The sequence below is a fragment of the Nicotiana tabacum genome, chromosome 16 (genome assembly GCF_000715075.1).
Source record: "Nicotiana tabacum cultivar K326 chromosome 16, ASM71507v2, whole genome shotgun sequence".
In the NCBI taxonomy this organism is placed as follows: Eukaryota; Viridiplantae; Streptophyta; class Magnoliopsida; order Solanales; family Solanaceae; genus Nicotiana; species Nicotiana tabacum.
This window is the reverse complement of record NC_134095.1, coordinates 42,027,138-42,047,199: the sequence shown is the minus strand read 5'-3', so window position 1 is coordinate 42,047,199 and position 20,062 is coordinate 42,027,138. Positions and strand designations below refer to the sequence as shown.

At 38.5% G+C, this 20,062-nt stretch overlaps 1 pseudogene; it reads right to left on the bottom strand.

Annotated features, from left to right (window-relative positions):
* Positions 1 to 6,475: 6,475 nt before the first annotated feature.
* Positions 6,476 to 19,718, bottom strand: LOC107816991 (synaptonemal complex protein 1-like; annotated as a pseudogene).
* Between the last annotated feature and the right edge of the window lie 344 nt (positions 19,719 to 20,062).

Below are 20,062 nucleotides of genomic sequence, written 5' to 3'. Positions count from 1 at the left end.
TCATGGTTTCACTTTCTGATGATTCTTTGTTTTTCTCCTTAAATAAGGCCTGTGGTTGATGGGTTATGCTTCTCCGCGGCATTACGCTGAGGAGTAAAAAAGACCGATATGATGTACTAAAGCGTCCAACTTTTGCACCAATGAAGTATTGGCTATTAATGCTGCTTCTTTAGTACTGATTAACCTTGGAAGATTGACAATACATTATTATCTCTTCCGACGAGAAATCATTTGCTTTTGCTTGCTAGTTTATTAAGGTTGGACTACATAATCACTCCCAAAGAAGGAAAAGTAGTCCCGTTATGTGATAACTAAAATCAAAGCGGTTGTTGCCTCCGTAGACATAAAATGAAGGCACCGCTGTTGAATATCTGTACTAGTAGTATCATTTCGAAATGCATCGTGTAATTGCACCGCGTGGTGCGGCAAGAATGAGCGGCAGTAAAAAGGGAAACCGAAACTGATGGATACTTTAGTAATTTAACCTTACACTTTGGGCTTTGTTGAAGAACAGAAGAAGCAGCAGCATCACAGAGACAGAGAGACAGAAGAACAGGCGAGGCATCAAAGCAAAGAAGAAGAAGACAAAATGAAAACACATTGATACTGATAAGTGGACAGTGACGTGGCAGCATTATAGCTGTTGATACTCAGATCAGAAGATCTAATCCTGACCGTTGGATTAGAACACATAAACACATCCTGGCCATTCATTTATTAGTACCATACACATGAGTGAGCACATGCCCACATTTGTATTAGTGAGCATGCACTAAAAGTGAGTATAGACTCACATAGTAAACAATACCATTGTCTAGGAATATTATATGTACATTTGTTGTATCTATAGGATGTAATGTATATAGCAGCTACAGGGTAAATATACAAGACAAGAAAAATTCACTGCATCATCAGTCCTCTCATTCTTTCATGGTATCAGAGCAGAAATCTGCTTGAACTGCTTGAACTCCATCTTCTAAAACTCACTGTTTGACTTCTAATCTTCTTCTTTGAACTCAACTTGTTTTATCACCATGACTGGAACAGATTCTTCAGTAACTCCTCCTTCTGGATCAACAAGTCAAGCAGTCAATCATGATGTCAACCATCCCTATTTTCTTCACTCTTCAGATGCCCCTGTGATGACTCTTGTGACCTCACCTTTTGATGGAAGAGGATTCCCAGGATGGAGAAGGTCAATGCTGATTGCATTGTCAGCCAAGAACAAGCTGGGATTCATCAATGGGATTTGTGATGAGCCTGCCTTGGATTCAAAGGATCATGCACAATGGAGTAGGTGCAATGACATGGTAACCTCATGGTTCTTAAATTCTCTAACCAAAGAGATAGGAGACAGTGTAATCTATTCCAAATCTGCAAAAGAACTTTGGAATAGTCTTGAACATAGATTTGGACAATCCAATGGAGCCAAGCTCTACCACCTACAAAAGGAAGTTACTAAGACAGTTCAGGGAAACAGCAGTATTGCAGGATACTTCACAACTCTGAAAAAGTTATGGGATGAGTTAGATTCCCTGAACTCACATCTAGGATGCACTTGTACCTGTGTGTGTGAAGGGAAGAAGAAGGTAGCCAAGTTCCTAGAGGATCAGAGAGTCATCCAATTTCTAATGGGATTGAATGATGTGTATGCACATGCAAGAGGCAACATCCTCATGATGAGCCCACTTCCAAATATGGATCATGCCTATTCCATCCTCCTGCAAGATGAAAGTCAGAGGGAAATATTTGTTAGCCCACAATATCCAACAGATGCTGCATCTTTTATGGTAGGAGCTCAAGGGAAGTTTAATCAAAGGAACAATATTCAGAAATCATGGGGAACTCCTCAGAAACAGGGGAATTTTCAGAACATGCAACAAAAGTTCAAAAGGAAGGCAAAGTACAATCCTAATGTGAGTTGTAGTCATTGTATGAGAACAGGGCATGTGAGGGAAGAATGTTACAGACTAATAGGATTCCCAGATGATTTTCAATTCACAAAATCAATAAATTATCACCCTGTCATAAAGGGAAATGCAGTGGTGACAGGACAAGAAGGTCAAGAGAAGAACAACACATCTAGTGAAGGAAATATCAGCAGTCAAAACCAATTTTTCAGTAAGGAGCAAATGTCAGAATTGGTGAACATAATCAAGCAAGTGCAAATTGGAAGTGCAGCAGCCACAACATCAGAAATCAATGCTAATGCTGTAGCTGGTACCATACTCCAATACACAGGAACTTGTCTTGCTGTTTTCAACACTAAAACATGGTTAATTGACTCAGGGGCCTCTGAACATATGTGTTTTGATGCTAATTCTTTCCTATCTCTTACTCCTCTTCCTGCACCTTTGCACATTAGCTTACCTGATTCATTCCAGTTGTGTGTTACACATATAGGAAGTGTGTCTATTCAGCCTGATATGGTTCTTCATAGGGTGCTTCATGTACCTTCTTTCAAATATAACTTATTATCTGTTCATAAGTTATGTCTTCAATTCAGTTGTTCCTTGAATCTAACTTCTAATGGGTGTCTATTGCAGGTCCCTTTAGTGGGGAAGAGACAAGTTTTTGGTGAAGTCAGAGATGGATTGTACCTGTTTCAGCCAACTAGAATAGAGTCTATCTCTCCCAAAAGAGAGAAAAAATATGTAGTTTCCATTCCAAAAGGGAGAAATTCCAGTGTTATTTCTACTTCTGTTTCCTTTTCAGTACCTTTAGCTAATGTTGCTACATCTACTGTAAAGCAATGGCATGTTAGGCTAGGGCATTTGCCCTTTTCAGTAATGAGAAGACTACCTTTCATTAAGTTTCCCTCTAAGTTTAATTGTGTGTGCCACATCTGTCCTCAAGCTAGGCAAACCAGAATGCCTTTCCCTTTGAGTCATATTAAAAGTTCTGCTATCTTTGATTTGATTCATATTGACACATGGGGGCCATTCAAGACTGTGACTTATAATGGTTATAGGTATTTCTTGACTATTGTGGATGACTATAGTAGAGCCACTTGGACTTTTCTCTTAAGTTCTAAGGGGAATGCTTTTTCAGTTTTGAAATCATTTCTGTGCATGACAGAGAGACAGTTTAACTTGAAAGTTCAGAAAATCAGATCTGATAATGCCATGGAACTAGGAAAAGGTTCAATAGAGGCAAGTTTCTTGAATCAGAAGGGATTATACATGAAACATCTTGTGTTTCTACCCCTCAACAGAATGGAGTGGTTGAGAGGAAGCATAGACATCTCTTGGAAGTAGCAAGGGCACTTTTATTTCAATCTAAGGTGCCTCTCCAATACTGGGGAGAATGTGTACTGACAGCTACATATCTAATCAATAGAATCCCTTCTAAGGTTCTGAATGGATCAACACCCTATGAGGTATTGCTTGGTAAACAACCTAGCTATGAATCCCTCAAAAGTTTTGGTTGTTTGTGCTATGTCTCAACTTTGTCTCACAACAGAGGGAAGTTTGAACCAAGGGCAAAAGGTTGTGTGTTCCTTGGATATGCACAACATCAGAAAGGTTACAAGGTTCTGGATCTTGACACTAAAAGGGTGTTTGTGTCTAGAGATGTTAGGTTTCATGAAGATCAATTCCCTTTTCTTTTCCACTCACCCCTCACATCTGATTTTCCTTTTTTTCCCCAGGATACGATTCCACCAGATACCTTAACCCATAACTCAACAGAATACTCTTCTAGAACATCTCTACCAACCTTTTCACCTACATCTACTCACTCCTCACCTAGCAGTTCCTCTACATATCCTGGTCCCTCTACTTCAACCGACATCAACCTAACACCTTCAGACTCTGCTTCTACTTCATGTCCTTCTTACTCACCCATCCCTTCCAGATCATTTTCTCCTTCACCAATCAGCACACCTATTCCAATTCCACCCCCACCAGTCAGAAAATCTGACAGGGTAACTTAGAGACCAGCCTACTTAAATGATTACATTTGCAATAGCATCTACCTATCCGATCTTAGTTCCTGTCTATCTAAACCTCTCAAGCCAAATGTATTTTCTTTCCATGCTCTTTCTATAGACAACCAGCACCTCCTTCAATCTATTTCTACCACATCAGAACCTAGTAGTTATCTACAAGCTTCTTTGCATCCTGGTTGGAAAAAGGCCATGGATGCTGAAATTTCAGCACTTGAGATAAATAACACCTGGGATGTTGTATCCTTACCACCAGGGAAGAAAGCTTTACCCTGTAAATGGGTGTACAAGGTGAAGCATAACTCAGATGGTACAATTGAAAGGCTAAAGGCTAGGTTGGTGGTGAGGGGGGACATTCAGAGAGAAGGGATAGATTATTCAGAAACTTTTTCACCTGTGGTGAAAATGACTACTATCAGATGTCTTTTGGCTGTAGCTGTTAAGAAGGGGTGGAGTGTGTCACAACTCGATGTTAATAATGCCTTCTTGCATGGGGATCTGCAAGAAGAGGTCTATATGAAATTCCCAGCAGGTTTGTCCACTTCTCAACCTAATCTTGTCTGTCGACTAAGGAAGTCACTCTATGGTTTAAAGCAAGCGTCGAGGCAATGGTATGCTAGGTTAGCTGGGGCTCTGAGCTACAAAGGTTACTCCAGCTCTCTAAATGACTATTCATTCTTTTTCAAGCAATCAGGTGATTTAATCTCCATATTAGTTGTATATGCGGGACGATATACTACTCACAGGTAATGACACCAAAGAAATTGCACAACTTGCAGCTTTTCTACACTCAGAATTCAAAGTAAAACATCTTGGTCCCATTCATCATTTTTTGGGCATGGAAATTCTCAGAGAAAAGCATGGTTTTATAATAGGGCAAAGGCAATTTACCTTGGAACTTTTGGCTGAATTTGACTGCACAGGTCCTGCTGTATCTTCACCTCTCGACCCTTCCTCTAAATTGCAAGCTGATATGGGAGAGCCTATGCCTGATCCTACCATTTATCGCCATCTCGTTGGAAAGCTCAACTACTTAACAAATACTAGGCCGGACCTCTGTTTCGCTGTCCTCTGTTTGAGCCAGTATATGCAACGCCCTTGCATGTCTCATTATTCTGCAGCTTTGCGTGTCCTCCGCTATTTGCGCACTGACCCTTCTCAAGGGATCTTTCTTACTGCACATCCCTCCTTTGATCTACTCGCTTTTTGTGATGCAGACTGGGCGGCTTGTAGAGATTCTCGCCGGTCTGTTAGTGGATTCTTCATCACCCTTGGTGGAGCTCCAATCTCTTGGAAGTCGAAGAAACAAATCTCCGTCTCTATGTCCTCCGCAGAAGCGGAATACAGATCTATGAGAAGGGTGACCGCAGAAATCACCTGGTTAGTCTGATTGCTTGCAGATCTATCAGCACCACCCACTTTACCAGTGCATGTACACTCGGATAGCCAAGCCGCCATTCACATAGCTCGTAACCCAGTTTTTCATGAACGAACCAAACATGTGGAGTTGGATTGTCACTTTGTTCGTCAACAATTTCTGTCCGGATTGATCTCTCTCTCATTTGTTCCGTCAGAATCTCAGCTCGCCGATCTATTTACCAAACCCTTATCTGGGGGTTCTCATCGGAGATTTTTGTCCAAGCTGGGGGTCCATTCTCTCCCCTCCACCTTGAGGGGGGATGTTGAAGAACAGAAGAAGCAGCAGCATCACAGAGACAGAGAGACAGAAGAACAGGCGAGGCATCAAAGCAAAGAAGAAGAAGACAAAATGAAAACACATTGATACTGATAAGTGGACAGTGACGTGGCAGCATTATAGCTGTTGATACTCAGATCAGAAGATCTAATCCTGACCGTTGGATTAGAACACATAAACACATCTTGGCCATTCATTTATTAGTACCATACACATGAGTGAGCACATGCCCACATTTGTATTAGTGAGCATGCACTAAAAATGAGTATGGACTCACATAGTAAACAATACCATTGTCTAGGAATATTATATGTACATTTGTTGTATCTATAGGATGTAATGTATATAGCAGCTACAGGGTAAATATACAAGACAAGAAAAATTCACTGCATCATCAGTCCTCTCATTCTTTCAATATTTTCAGCATCATAAGGGACAAGAGAACTCCCAAGTGTCTTCTTTTCCAAGTCTCAAGTATCTTTATTTCCTCATAGTAGTGCAACTTCAACAGAGGCATTTGTGACTGCGCATGGGGATGCGCCATATACTTTGTCAAATTACACCTCTAAATGACGAGGAAGTTGAGGTTTCTCTTTTCCTAATTCCTATAATGCAATATGGGAAGTTTTTTTTCTTATGACTTGCTATAGGGGAGGGAAAGTCATCTGATTCTGATGTTTCATTTTAAACTAGTGTTAGGAGACCCGGAATTTGTATTTGTGTGTACATATGTTGGGCAGAAGGTGGGTGGCAGTTGTGGCTTTGTGCTTACAGTCATTACCAATCTAATGGAATCTCTACCCGGCCTCAAAACCCAACAATCAAAGCTTAAGTACAACAAAAGCTAAGCTTATGCATTTTGGAAGCACATAACAAAACTATGTGTGTAGTTCTATCGCAACTGGTGACTTTACACTGGCGCACGTCCTCTGCAACCGAGCTCTAATCACGTTACTTCCCCCACAATTTTTTCACACATTAATTGCAGTTATATACAGTCTTTTATTTTTGCGGGAAGTAAAATTCTAGTTCCTTGCAATATAGAAAGCAGCCTGCTATACATCTGCAATCAAAGAATCAATATGGAAAGCAGCCTGCTATGTCTGCAATCAAAGAATCAGCACCTACACATTTCCAGGTCAAAGTACGCTTCAGATTCTCTAGGAAGCTCTGCACTGGAGTAGGACTTCTTCACCTGAGACAAGATAAAATTAATAATTAAGACTTCTGCCAGATAAGCTACTCCAGTGAGAAACTAAAATAAGGATGTGAGGCATGTGGCTAAATGCCAAAGGAAATACAGATGTATAAGATATAACCATTGCAAGAAAATGTTTGCCCAAAACTCTGTGCTCGCTCGGTAGCTGTATCTTTACATAGACAAAATATTTAATGCATTGGGAACAGACTGAAAGTGTAACAGCACAGCATGACAAGAAAAACAATAAAGTCTTTTTCTTGAGGTTTCTGCAATCAGAATAAATAGTAGTACCTCTAGCCAAACGCATAGGGATCATCAGCATATGGATTCAGAGATCCTTCCGAGAATAAATCACCTATGTTTGCAGGTTTTGGATGACCTCCTCCTTTAATGCTCTGCAAAACATATACGAATAATAGAACAAGCTGAGCATATTATAAATGGAGATTTGTTTGTCTCTCATTACTCTTTTATCTAGTTAAGCTCTTGAAGCAGCACTAAGAAGACGTGCCCGTTTCTTAGAGCAAGCCACAAAGGACCATAATGGAAAGTGAAGACAAACAAGTCAAATAATGATTCATATCCTGATAACCTCTCTGCGAGTCTTGACTTTTGGTGTCGCTTTATGATTGTGCTTTTATGGATTCTTTAAATATAAAGGCTAGTCATCTCAGCATATTGACATGACAAAAGGGTAGTAACTCTGATATATTGGAATCTGGTAACAATGGCAGGTGAACACAAAGCACGTCAATGAATGAGTCATACCCTGATAACCTCTCTGGGAGTCTTCACTTTTGGTGTCCTTTTCTTCTTGTTCTTTGATGGATCCTATCATAATTCAGAAATATAAAGGTTAGGCTAATTATATACATTGGTGAGCCAGAAGTCTAGAAACTGACAGATTGAATCTGGTAACAATGGCCAGCAATGCTGCTAAGGATTCAATTTTACGTACATCAAACATGACTGTGCTTTTAGTTTTTCTTCGTTTTGTGATTGTTCTGCCATTTGTGGTTTCAACTTCATATTCATGATGGGTCACCTGGAATTTACGAAGCGATCAAGAAGAATAAGTCAGATAGGACACAAAGACCAATTTAGGTGTCTCTGATGATCAACTGAAAAGGCTAAATGCAGAAATAACCATGCAGATCTTAAGAAGGTATGTTCACCAAAGGGGATGAAATCAGAGCGAAAGCAAGATGCTGAAATTCAATTATCTAATGCAAAAATAATCCGTAATAAATCTGGGTTGCATGCACTGTGATAAGACATCAGCTAGCTCATTCTACAGCACTAAGTGCTACTTATTCTCGAAACTAATTTTGCAGAAAGCTAATTAAGCCGAACTGTTTGGATTAGAGATAATTGCGGTTAGCCGCTTACCTTCCTACTATGTTTGGGCATACTAATAACACTTCCTGTATTCACCTTCTCCACTTTCCTTAACAAATTTGATACAGGTGTTTGACTTCCTTCCAGATAATGTGCATCCTACCAAACCATTGAGATATAAGCTAAGATGAGCAAGCTAGACTGAAGTATTGAAATGTAACCAAAAATAAGTTTTTGCTTTGCATGTTTACCACATCCTTAGCTTCAGCTCTCACCGGTGCAAGCTGGCCCCTTTTGCAACTATCAGATTGGTTTCTTTTGGTCAATGACCCAGAGTGCTTCTGCAGATTTCACAAAATGTTCAGCACTAATAGTTGAAGAAAGATTTATTTACCAAGTTGGCTGTATTTAACGTGTTCAAAATCCCCTCAAATAAGCAATCAAATTAATCCTTCCACCTCTCTTTCAGTTTCAGATCACAAATATATAGCAAGTTGGGAAAATCTCTATCATAGGTCAAGTTTTGGAGCCTTTATTATTTGTTCTCATGTAGGAGCCAGTCATATCCATGATATCTCAGGTAGATGAATAAAACTTGTAGTTAAAACTTCAGTGGACAGCATGATACACATTAGAAGATACAAGTTGAACCATTATAACACAAATATACTTCCATAGTTGTAGTTTAAGGAAGAGAACGTAATCTATTTGTATATAACTTAAAAACTGATCAATCAGCAGATTTATATGCTAGTATTTCAACTGCAATAACTTCCTACAGCTATGTGGTGGTTGATAAATGATTACTGACAATTTGATAGTTCATTAGTTACAGTACGATATGCATTGATAATCAAATTTAAATCCTCAGAAAGTTCTACTAAATCAGAAAGGATCCACTAGACCATGAAATGATTGCTGACAGCAACTGGGTGAAAGATGGCCAATGTTCAATCTTAAAACAATCAAACAGAACCTTCTAACAGCAGAGAATAGGAATCTTTTTTTCCTCTTCTAAACAATCTTTTTTTCTTCTATGCATCTATCTAAAGAATAAAGAGTCAAACCTTCTTTGAAGTCACTTCTTCCTCTTCCGGATTATTTCCCATTACTTTCCATTGCAACTGCAACAGAGCCCTCTGTTTCTCCTCCTGAGATACACGAATACAATAAGACAAAAAATCACTGTGAGTAAAAACTCATTTAAAACATACTTTAGACTTCAGCATATCCAACTCCTCCTGCAGTCTTCTGCATTCATCCTCAAGCTCAACTCTCAGCGCTCTTAACTGAGCTTCATGCTCATTCCTCATTGAACTTGTTTTCTGAGAGAAATATCACACATCAGCGACTAAGGCAATATACATGCAGAATAATGAGCTAAAACACAAAAACAAAGCTGAAGAAAGTTTACTTCTCTCAGTTCATTTTCATACTGAAGTCGGACACGTTTTAGCTCTTCATTGTGACTGGAAACAAGACTCATTTCCTTCTTGCTGTGCTCTTGCTGAATATGACATACCTGCGGCAAAATGCTTCAGCTGTAGGCTAAATTAAGTCTGTTTTCAACATATTCATACACTTCTGTCTTTGAAGTCCAAGAAGTGCTGGGTGTCTTATCTGAATCACATAGTAAAGCAAGCAGAAGGTTTTATGTTTCTTTGACAGCATACTCAGCCTAACTGCCTGTCCGGATACATGGTGGGCAAAATAGAATCCATTAGATCTGACAAACGGGATAAGTACAATAATCTTTTAATGTGTCGGACAATCAAACTACTATAACTGATTATAAGTTAATAATAGCCAACATGCTCTTACAGATATTTACAGTCTAGCATGAAAGTGTTGGAAGTTTGGCAAATTTGTCCCACATCGGTGGGCTCTTGAATTTTGGGGGGATTTTCCCCCTATAAAAGAAAGTCTAATGTTTAGGATTTAAACACACCTCTCATTTGCCTTCTCATCTGTTTAAGGCATTTGTATCTTCTCTCTTTAGTATTATTTCACTTGTATTTTTGGAGTGAAATAAAATATTGGTTGTGTCCGAGGAGTAGGCAAAATTAGCCGAACCTCGTAAATTCTGGTGTTCCCTTTATTGTTGCTTTATTGTCTTATTTATTATTTGGTGGCTGTCATAATTTTTGGTATAGTAGTTGTGACTTATTCACACTATATACATTTGGCTTCCGCAACAATTGGTATCAGAGCCAAGGTACTGTCTAAGTATGCTCTGTGGTTGCAGCATAGTCTGATCTTCTACATCAGAAAAGATTTATCTTGGTAACTGAGTCAAGGTTCTGTCTGAGTATGCTCTGTGGTTGCAGCTTAGTCTGATCTTCTACATCAGAAAGGAATAATCTTGATTTGTGTCGTCAGCTATTAAATAATATTTTTGTCAAATATGGGAGACAATAAACAAGAAGAATCTACATCAAGTGTCAACAATATGTCATCATTGGCATCTTCGCTTATGACAAGAATTGTGTCAAATGCGAAATTTGCGGTAGAAATTTTTGACGGGTCCGGGCATTTTGGGATGTGGCAAGGCGAGGTTCTAGATGTACTTTTTCAACAAGGGCTAGATCTGGCCATTGAAGAAAAGAAACCAGATGTTATTGGAGAAGAAGATTGGAGAATTATCAACCGTGTTGCTTGCGGTACCATTCGATCCTACCTTGCTAGAGAGCAGAAATATCCATACACAAAGGAAACTTCTGCAAGTAAATTATGGAAAGCACTGGAGGATAAATTTTTGAAGAAAAACAGTCAAAATAAATTGTACATGAAGAAGAGACTGTTTCACTTCACTTATGTTCCTGGTACCACGATGAATGAACATATCACCAGTTTCAATAAGTTGGTCACAGATTTGCAAAATATGGATACAACTTATGATGATGGTGACTTGGCCTTAATGTTGTTGGCGTCACTTCCTGATGAGTACGAGCACCTTGAAACTACTCTACTCCATGGAAATGACGAAATTTCTCTCAGAGAAGTTTGTTCGGCTTTGTACAGCTATGAACAAAGAAAGCGAGAAAAACAGAAGGGCGGAGAAGGAGAAGCACTGTTTGTGAGGGGTCGTTCTCAAAATCAAACGAGGACAAAGAAGGGAAGATCCAAGTCAAGATCCAGACCCAGCAAAGATGAATGTGCCTTTTGTCGAGAAAAAGGGCACTGGAAGAAAGACTGTCCGAAGTTGAAGAATAAGGCCAAACATAACAATGGAAAGGCCATTATGGATTCAAATGTAGCTGATTGTGATGATTCAAACTTCTCATTAGTTACAACAGAGTCATCAACATCATCAGACATATGGTTGATGGACTCGGCTTGTAGCCATCATATGTGTCCCAACAGGGACTGGTTTGTGGAATTTCAAGAAGGAGAATATGGAGTCATCCACACAGCGGATAACAGCCCTCTTACCTCATATGGCATTGGTTCAATACGATTAAGGAACCATGATGGAATGATCAGAACATTAACAGATATTCGATATGTACCGGATTTGAAGAAGAATCTCATCTCTGTGGGAGCCCTGGAATCAAAAGGGTTTAAAATCATTGCAGAAAATGGAGTGATGAGAGTATGCTCCGGTGCACTAGTGGTAATGAAGGCTAATCGGAAGAATAATAATATGTACCGCTATTGTGGCAGTACAGTTATTGGGACAGCGACAGTGACATCCAGTGACGACAAAGAGGCAGAAGCAACCAAGCTATGGCACATGCGCTTGGGACATGCTGGAGGAAAATCCTTGAAAACTCTATCAGATCAAGGATTGTTAAAAGGAGTAAAGGCTTGCAACTTGGAGTTTTGTGAGCATTGTGTTAAAGGGAAACAGACAAGGGTTAAATTTGGTACAACGATCCATAATACTAAAGGCATTTTGGATTATGTACACTCTGATGTTTGGGGTCCTTCCAAAACACCTTCATTAGGTGGGAAGCACTATTTTGTAACCTTTGTTGATGATTTTTCCCGAAGAGTATGGGTGTATACAATGAAGAGCAAAGATGAAGTGTTGGGAATTTTTCTCAAATGGAAGACGATGGTGGAGAATCAAACAGGCAAGAGGATCAAGTGTATTCGCACAGACAATGGAGGTGAATACAAAAATGATCATTTCAATAAGGTCTGTCAAAATGATGGCATCGTCCGACACTTCACTGTCAGACATACACCACAACAGAATGGAGTGGCTGAACGTATGAACCGGACCTTGCTGGAGAAGGTACGGTGTATGTTGTCCAATGCTGGCTTGGGCAAAGAATTTTGGGCTGAGGCAGTTACATATGCATGCCACCTCATTAATCGCTTACCATCTGCTGCTATTGATGGCAAGACACCATTTGAAAAATGGTATGGAAAGTCTGCTTTAGATTATGACTCTTTGCACGTGTTTGGCTCAACTGCATATTATCATGTGACGGAGTCAAAATTGGATCCAAGGGCAAAGAAGGTTATTTTTATGGGAATTACTTCTGGAGTCAAAGGATATCGCTTATGGTGTTCTATGACAAAGAAAGTAATATTCAGCAGGGATGTTACCTTTGATGAATCTGCTATGGTAAATAAGGTAACAGAAGACACCAAACAAAATAAAGGTGCTTCTAAGCAGGTGGAGTTTGAGGGAAAATTTATTTTTCCTACACAAGAAGCAGAGGAGGAAACAAATGAAGATTACCCTCTGGAAGAAGAGCCAGTAGAGGAGATTCCAACTCAGGAACCTCAACAACAACTTGAATCAATAGCAACCAGCAGGCCAAAAAGAACAATAACGAAACTTGTTCGTCTCATAGAGACGGTTGCTTGTGCAACCTCAATTGTAGCTTATGATGTTCCTACCACTTATAAAGATGTTGTCCAAAGTTCAGAAGAAGATAAGTGGAGGATTGCCATGAATGATGAAATACAGTCCCTTCATCAGAATCATACATGGAGATTGGCCAATCTCCCGAAGGGAAAGAAAGCAATTGGGTGCAAATGGGTATTTGCAAAGAAAGAAGGATTTCCTAACCAAGTAGATGTTCGCTACAAAGCAAGATTGGTGGCCAAAGGATATGCTCAAAAGGAGAGAATTGATTACAATGAAGTGTTTTCTCCAGTTGTAAAACATTCCTCCATTAGAATTATGTTGGCTTTGGTAGCACAATTGGATTTGGAACTAGTTCAGATGGATGTAAAAACTGCGTTTTTACATGGAAACTTGGAGGAGGAAATCTACATGACTCAGCCAGAAGGATTCAAAGTTGCTGGAAAAGAAAATATGGTATGCAAACTTGAAAAATCGTTGTACGGATTGAAACAATCTTCTAGACAATGGTACAAGCGATTTGACGAGTTTATATTGCGGCAAGGGTACAAGAGAAGCAAATACGATCATTGTGTGTATTTGCACAAGCTTAAAGATGGTTCCTTTGTATATCTTCTCCTATATGTTGATGATATGTTGATAGCTTCCAAGAATTTGGAAGAAATTGATAAGTTGAAGATTCAACTGAAGAAGGAGTTTGAGATGAAGGATTTGGGTGAGGCAAAGAAAATTCTTGGCATGGAGATAATTAGAGATAGACGTTCAAAGAAACTCTGTTTATCTCAAAAGGAATATTTGAAGAGAGTACTTCAACGTTTTGGCATAGATGACAAGACTAAGCCAGTTAGTACTCCACTTGCTTCCCATTTTAAGCTAAGTACTACTATGTCGCCAATGGATGAAGCTGAACGAAAGTATATGTCAAAGGTACCATACGCAAATGTTGTTGGTAGCTTGATGTATGCAATGGTTTGCACAAGGCCTGACATTTCACAAGTTGTTGGAGTTATTAGCAGATATATGCACAATCCAGGGAAGGAGCATTGGCAAGCTGTGAAGTGGATTCTACGGTATATTCATAATACTGTAGATGTCGGGTTAGTTTTTGAGCAGGAAGACAATCAGTCTGTAGTTGGATATTGTGACTCAGATTTTGCGGGTGATCTGGACAAACGAAGATCAACCACTGGTTATGTGTTTACTTTTGCAAAGGCACCAGTTAGTTGGAAGTCTACTTTGCAGTCAACAGTTGCTTTGTCTACAACAGAGGCAGAGTACATGGCTATTACAGAGGCTGTGAAAGAGGCAATTTGGCTTCAAGGATTGCTAAAGGAGCTTGGTGTTGAACAAAAAGGTATCACAATTTTTTGTGATAATCAAAGTGCTATTCAATTAGCGAAGAACCAAGTGTATCATGCAAGGACGAAGCACATTGATGTTCGGTATCATTTCGTACGAGAAATCATAGAAGAAGGTGGAGTCACAGTGAAGAAAATTCATACTACGGAGAATCCTGCTGATATGCTGACAAAGGTGGTGACTGCGGTCAAGTTTCAACATTGTTTGGATTTGATCAACATTGTTGAAAACTGAAGATTAAATATGAAGACACAATCAAAATTTGTTATTGAGAGAAAATTGAAGATGTGGAATTTTGCCAAGGTGGAGGTTTGTTGAAGTTTGGCAAATTTGTCCCACATCGGTGGGCTCTTGAATTTTGGGGGGATTTTCCCCCTATAAAAGAAAGCCTAATGTTTAGGATTTAAACACACCTCTCATTTGCCTTCTCATCTGTTTAAGGCATTTGTATCTTCTCTCTTTAGTATTATTTCACTTGTATTTTTGGAGTGAAATAAAATATTGGTTGTGTCCGAGGAGTAGGCAAAATTAGCCGAACCTCGTAAATTCTGGTGTTACCTTTATTGTTGCTTTATTGTCTTATTTATTATTTGGTGGCTGTCATAATTTTTGGTATAGTAGTTGTGACTTACTCACACTATATACATTTGGCTTCCGCAACAGAAAGAAGGTTATTTAGGAAATTAAATATAGTTGAAGTTTGGGAAAATGCTGCCTTGAAGGTAGCTTCTACATAAGCGTGAAAAATGACATTTGAGTTGCCCACTCGCAATGCTGATTCCAATTGACAAACTACTCAAAAAATCACGTTTGAACCTCAAACATCATTTTAAGCCTTGAAATGTTGTTCCTAAGAGGATTTATCCTAAATTCATTTTCATAGAGAAGCATGATAACACAATAATTCTAATAAATGAACACAAATTATTTAGATAAGGCTCATCATGCTCGAGAGCCTACAACCTTAACAAATAAGTGTGAGAATCATGAAAGAGTATTGAACCTCAATGCAACTGAAACACTAATATCTGATAGGAGTCAAACTAGAATACACAAAGATAAAACTGAACTGTGTGCAAAAGAATAACTTTGAAAGAAGGGATACAGTAGAGTAATTAGACTGTTAATTTTGGAATTTATCAGAAAATATAGAAGTTTTCATGACCCTAAGAAGTAAATGATAATTCTACATCCTTTACCATACATACCAAAGCAGCATGTTCTTCCTGTACACGCTTCAAGTTCTGATTAGATTCTTCTCTGCATTCCAACAGCTTTAACTCACAATTTCTTTCCATCTCTCCAACAATTTTTTCAGCCTGAGATTAATAAATGAAGTGAAAGGCGACAATATATTTCCAGTCAAAATATGCTTCAACATAAGAATTAGTAGCTACCCTCTCCTTCTCTACATTGATACTTTCCAACTTCTCCAAGTCATACTTCCTCCGGATGTCACTGATGGCCTGAGAAAGATCCAACGAGTTTAACTTGTCGGATAGGAGCAAACATACACAGAAACATCAGATAGAATATTTTAAGATTAACCTGGTCATTTTTCTGAGATAATTCCTTTAAATGCCTAGAAAGTTCTAGTTATTTGCTTTCTAACATCTGATCATGCTGCTTTTTAGCTTCTGCAAGGTTGCTTTCAGCAGCAAGCAAAGATGCCTGAATCTGCAATAAGGTACAAAACACAAGGCATTTAAACACATTGTATTGGATTTAATAGGATCTGTAAAACTAAAAGTATCCACAGAAAAAACCTTTTCTCTCTCAGCTTCCAACTGTTTCTGCCTGTCCTGAAGTTCCTGAAGAATCTTATCTTTCTCCTCCAATTTATTGTTAGTCTCTGCAACATGCTTCTCCTGTGATTCCACTGTTTCTGTGTACTTGTCAATTTCCTCGCGTAAAAGACGGGTTTCATCTTCCTTTTTCTGCATGTCTATTTGAAGCTTTCCAATATGGTCTTTGTTCTCTGTTTCCATATAAGAGAGTTTCACCAATAAATTTTGCTGCAAGATATGAAAATTGGCCTTGTTACGTTTAATCAGACACTGTTACTAATGAATGTTCTCTGAGAAGAATTAACCATTTCATTCTCCGATAGTTTTGAATTTTCTGACAAAGCGACAACATTCTCCTGCAGTTTGCTAATCAGCACTTCCATCTCCATCTTCTTGGACAGAAGCAGTTCCGCTTCAGACTCTAATTTTCTAATCTGATCTTCTGCTAAACGGGATTCTTCAGCATGCTGCACCATTGCATGTTCTTGCTCTTTCTGAAGTGCAAAGACTTTATCCTTCAAGTCCTTATTAGCTAACTCTAGAGCATTTTTCTCTGATGCAACGCTTGTATATTGATCCTGGAGCTTGTCAAACTTTCGTTGAGCATGCCGAGCAGCAAGTTCCCCCTTCTCTCTCATCATTTCAAAACCAGCATCAAATAAGGCATTAAGCTGAAATATCTTCTCCGCAAAGGCAAGACTTTGACTATCCAAATTAGTAAACTTCACCACCATTTCATTCACAAACTTATTAAGGTTCTTTATCTCCTGAAGTGATGTATCTAATTGTTTGGCAAAGTTGCTATTTCTAGATAACAGATCACTCCTTTCTTTCTCCAAATTCTTTTTGACATTCCTCAAGTCCTCCAGTTCATCTTCTTTTAATCTTGATTCAAGATGTAACTCTTCCAACTTGGACTTCAAATTCTCCACCGCAAGTCCATTAGCTGCTACAGTAGCTTCAAATTCCTTGATCATGGCATCTTATAAAACAATAAGAGAAAGAAACAAGTAAATAAAGGGAGAAAAGTATTTAGAACTGAGAAAGTTACCAAGAGGTAAACTTATCACAAAAAGTAGAGATGTTTAGATCTGTGTCAGTAGTAGGACATCTCTGCGCAGAATGAAGCATAACATGAAAAATTTCTCTTTCTGACTAACAAGACAAATGTCCCTAAAGAGAACTAGTACCTCTTTTGGAGACGGTCTCCGAAAAGTTTTATTGTTAAAAGAATCTTAAAGCACACAATATGAATCCAATGGATAGAGAAGAACTTGAAAAGACAGACGACTTCAAGAGAATTGCCAAATGCAACTGTTTCCCAAACACCATGAACAGTTCCAGTTACAGCGTAACGTGAAAAGAGAGATGTTAAATCTCAAACAAGACTTGAAATTTCCCCCTAGGTTCATAGAGGAGAAACTATGGGCTTTGGCACAGACCAGTCTACGAGCTTCTTATGTAGTTAAGAGCAGCCACACATAGATCGTTCACCAACAAACTAACCATGTAAAGTGAAATAGAGCGTTGACTGCTTAAGTCCATATTGAATCAATCAAAGGGACAGGCATTTAATAGACAACAGAATTAACATAAATAATAAAAAAAGAAGAGGAGATTAGCTGGTTGACGCAGAGAGTAGAGCCATTTTTTATGCAACATCTGCTATTTCTCGAAAGTTGAGGTGCAAGCACAAAAGCTCTTAGATCATAGCTATTTACCTTTCTCCTCAATTACACTGATACTTTTGCTCTGTTCAACCCTGAAATAGTTCTCCATTTTCTCCTTCTCGATTCTGATTTCATTCAGCTCCTTTTTACCTTTATTGACAACCCAAAAACATGTTAGGCAACTTTAAACATTAGTATCTAAGAAGCATAAACCTCTAGATATTCAGCAGCATATATGGTTTCTAACTGCTTAGAAGCTCTCAATTGGTGATAAAAATATATTGCACAACAAGGCATTATTAACTTACAATTTCTAACAGTTTCTTCGGAGGATTCCAACCTCAAAGAGAGGGCTTTCATGTTGTCTTGCAAGTTATCAATAACAACAGAAGTTGCAGATCGTCTATCTTCAAAAGATGCCTTGTCTTTCTCAGCTGTAGAGTCAAGTGCACAATCCAAAATATTTAAAAAAAATTAAAAAGCCAGAAAGGATTGTTCTATCTGCTTTGCATCCGGATATTCTTTTAAAGGAAAGTTACGGTAACATACCATTCTGAACCACACCAGCTAGGTGCTGTAAGGTTTCAGTTAGCTGATCACACAAGGTCTTTGTTGAAGAAAATTTAGATTCCAGTCCTTTCCATAGCTTCTCGTCTTCTTTCTGCTTCACTTTCAACTTAGCATTTTCATTGTACGCATTTTGCAACTTTTCTTCTAGTATATGAATATCTTCAATCAACTTCTTCAATTTAGAGTTCTGTATTCAATTATGATGACGCACAATTATAAAACAAGTGAAATTACTAGTCATTAGGTCTCAAAATTCAAGCACAAAACCTAAGTCCTAATTGCAATTATATTATTAACGTATAGAAGCCTTTGTCTGTTCTGTATAAGCATACACCTGACAGCTGTATCCATGGGAACCAGCGCATGCCACACGCATAGAAAGATGCACTCATGCAAGCGTACACATACACACACACTCACACACAAAAATCCGTGTATCGGTGTACTAAAATTGAACATTTCAACGAAATTACCGCCAATTGCAGATCAGTTTTAGCAGAAGCTTGCTCCTTCACCAATTTCTCTGTTGACGATAGAAACAAATGAACAATTTATTTGAAAAAATATACATTTTTCCAGAAAATTTAGAAAACTACTACATTCATCAACTAATAACCTGCTGTAAGCTTCAAATTCGCAAAACTTCCAGAAGAAACCATGTCAGCTGACATGCGCGTCGTTATCGGCATGGCTTTCCCAGCTCCTAAACCAGATCCGGCCAGCGATTTGAAGTGATCACGGCCTCTCATGACTGATAATCCTAAAAGCTTACTCATTTTCGAATAAAACGCAAATATTCTCCGATTTCCCCTATATAGACGAAGTAGAAATCCTTCAACGTTGATTTTGTGGCCTAATCGATCACAAAGCAAGGATGTAAAACCCTAGAAATAGAAAAAATCGGAGCGATCGGCTCTGTGAGCTTAGCTTTTCGTTTTCGTGATGACTAAGAACTGTATCGGAGAAGAAAATTCTAGAAAAGGGAATTTCGAAGAGATCGTCGCCTGCGATTGTCTCTCAGTTGAACTCGAGTCTGTGAGAATGAATATTTGAAATGGAATGGCGCGAAGGAAATGGGATATTTATAGAGTCGGTTGGCAGGGGAGATATTTCATGTTTCTTTTAAATAGCGGAAAATAAAAAGAAGTGGGAGAATTGCAATTTGGTCCCTTGATATAAGAAATATGTTATTTCATCCATCAATTCATTGATTGATTATAAGGCTTCATTTGCTTGAAACAGGGGAAGGGAAGGCAACAAAGTGAGAACTAAAAAGTATGAAAAGGGAAAACAGAGAGAGAACAAGGGAAAACTTGTATTGGATTGAAAATAGATACTCTATTTTTGTTATATTTGTCTACCTTTTTTTAGATAACCATATGCATCCGAAGACCATTGATTGAAGTAATATAAATTTGCGCCACCCAAAGGTTCGAAACTGAACATTTAATTAATGATACAGAATTTCATTATATTATCACGAAAAGGGACAGAGAAAAAGTGCAGTTCCTTTCTCTTAGTTTCATTTCATAGCTAAACGTTAGTTAGGGTTGGTCAATCTAATCATTAGAATAAATCTCTATACAGATTTTAGATTTTGGTTTTATTTTCCATTTTTTTGTGAATATATTTGCTTGTCTATCTTGAAGAAATTTAAAAAACAAAAAGAAGAA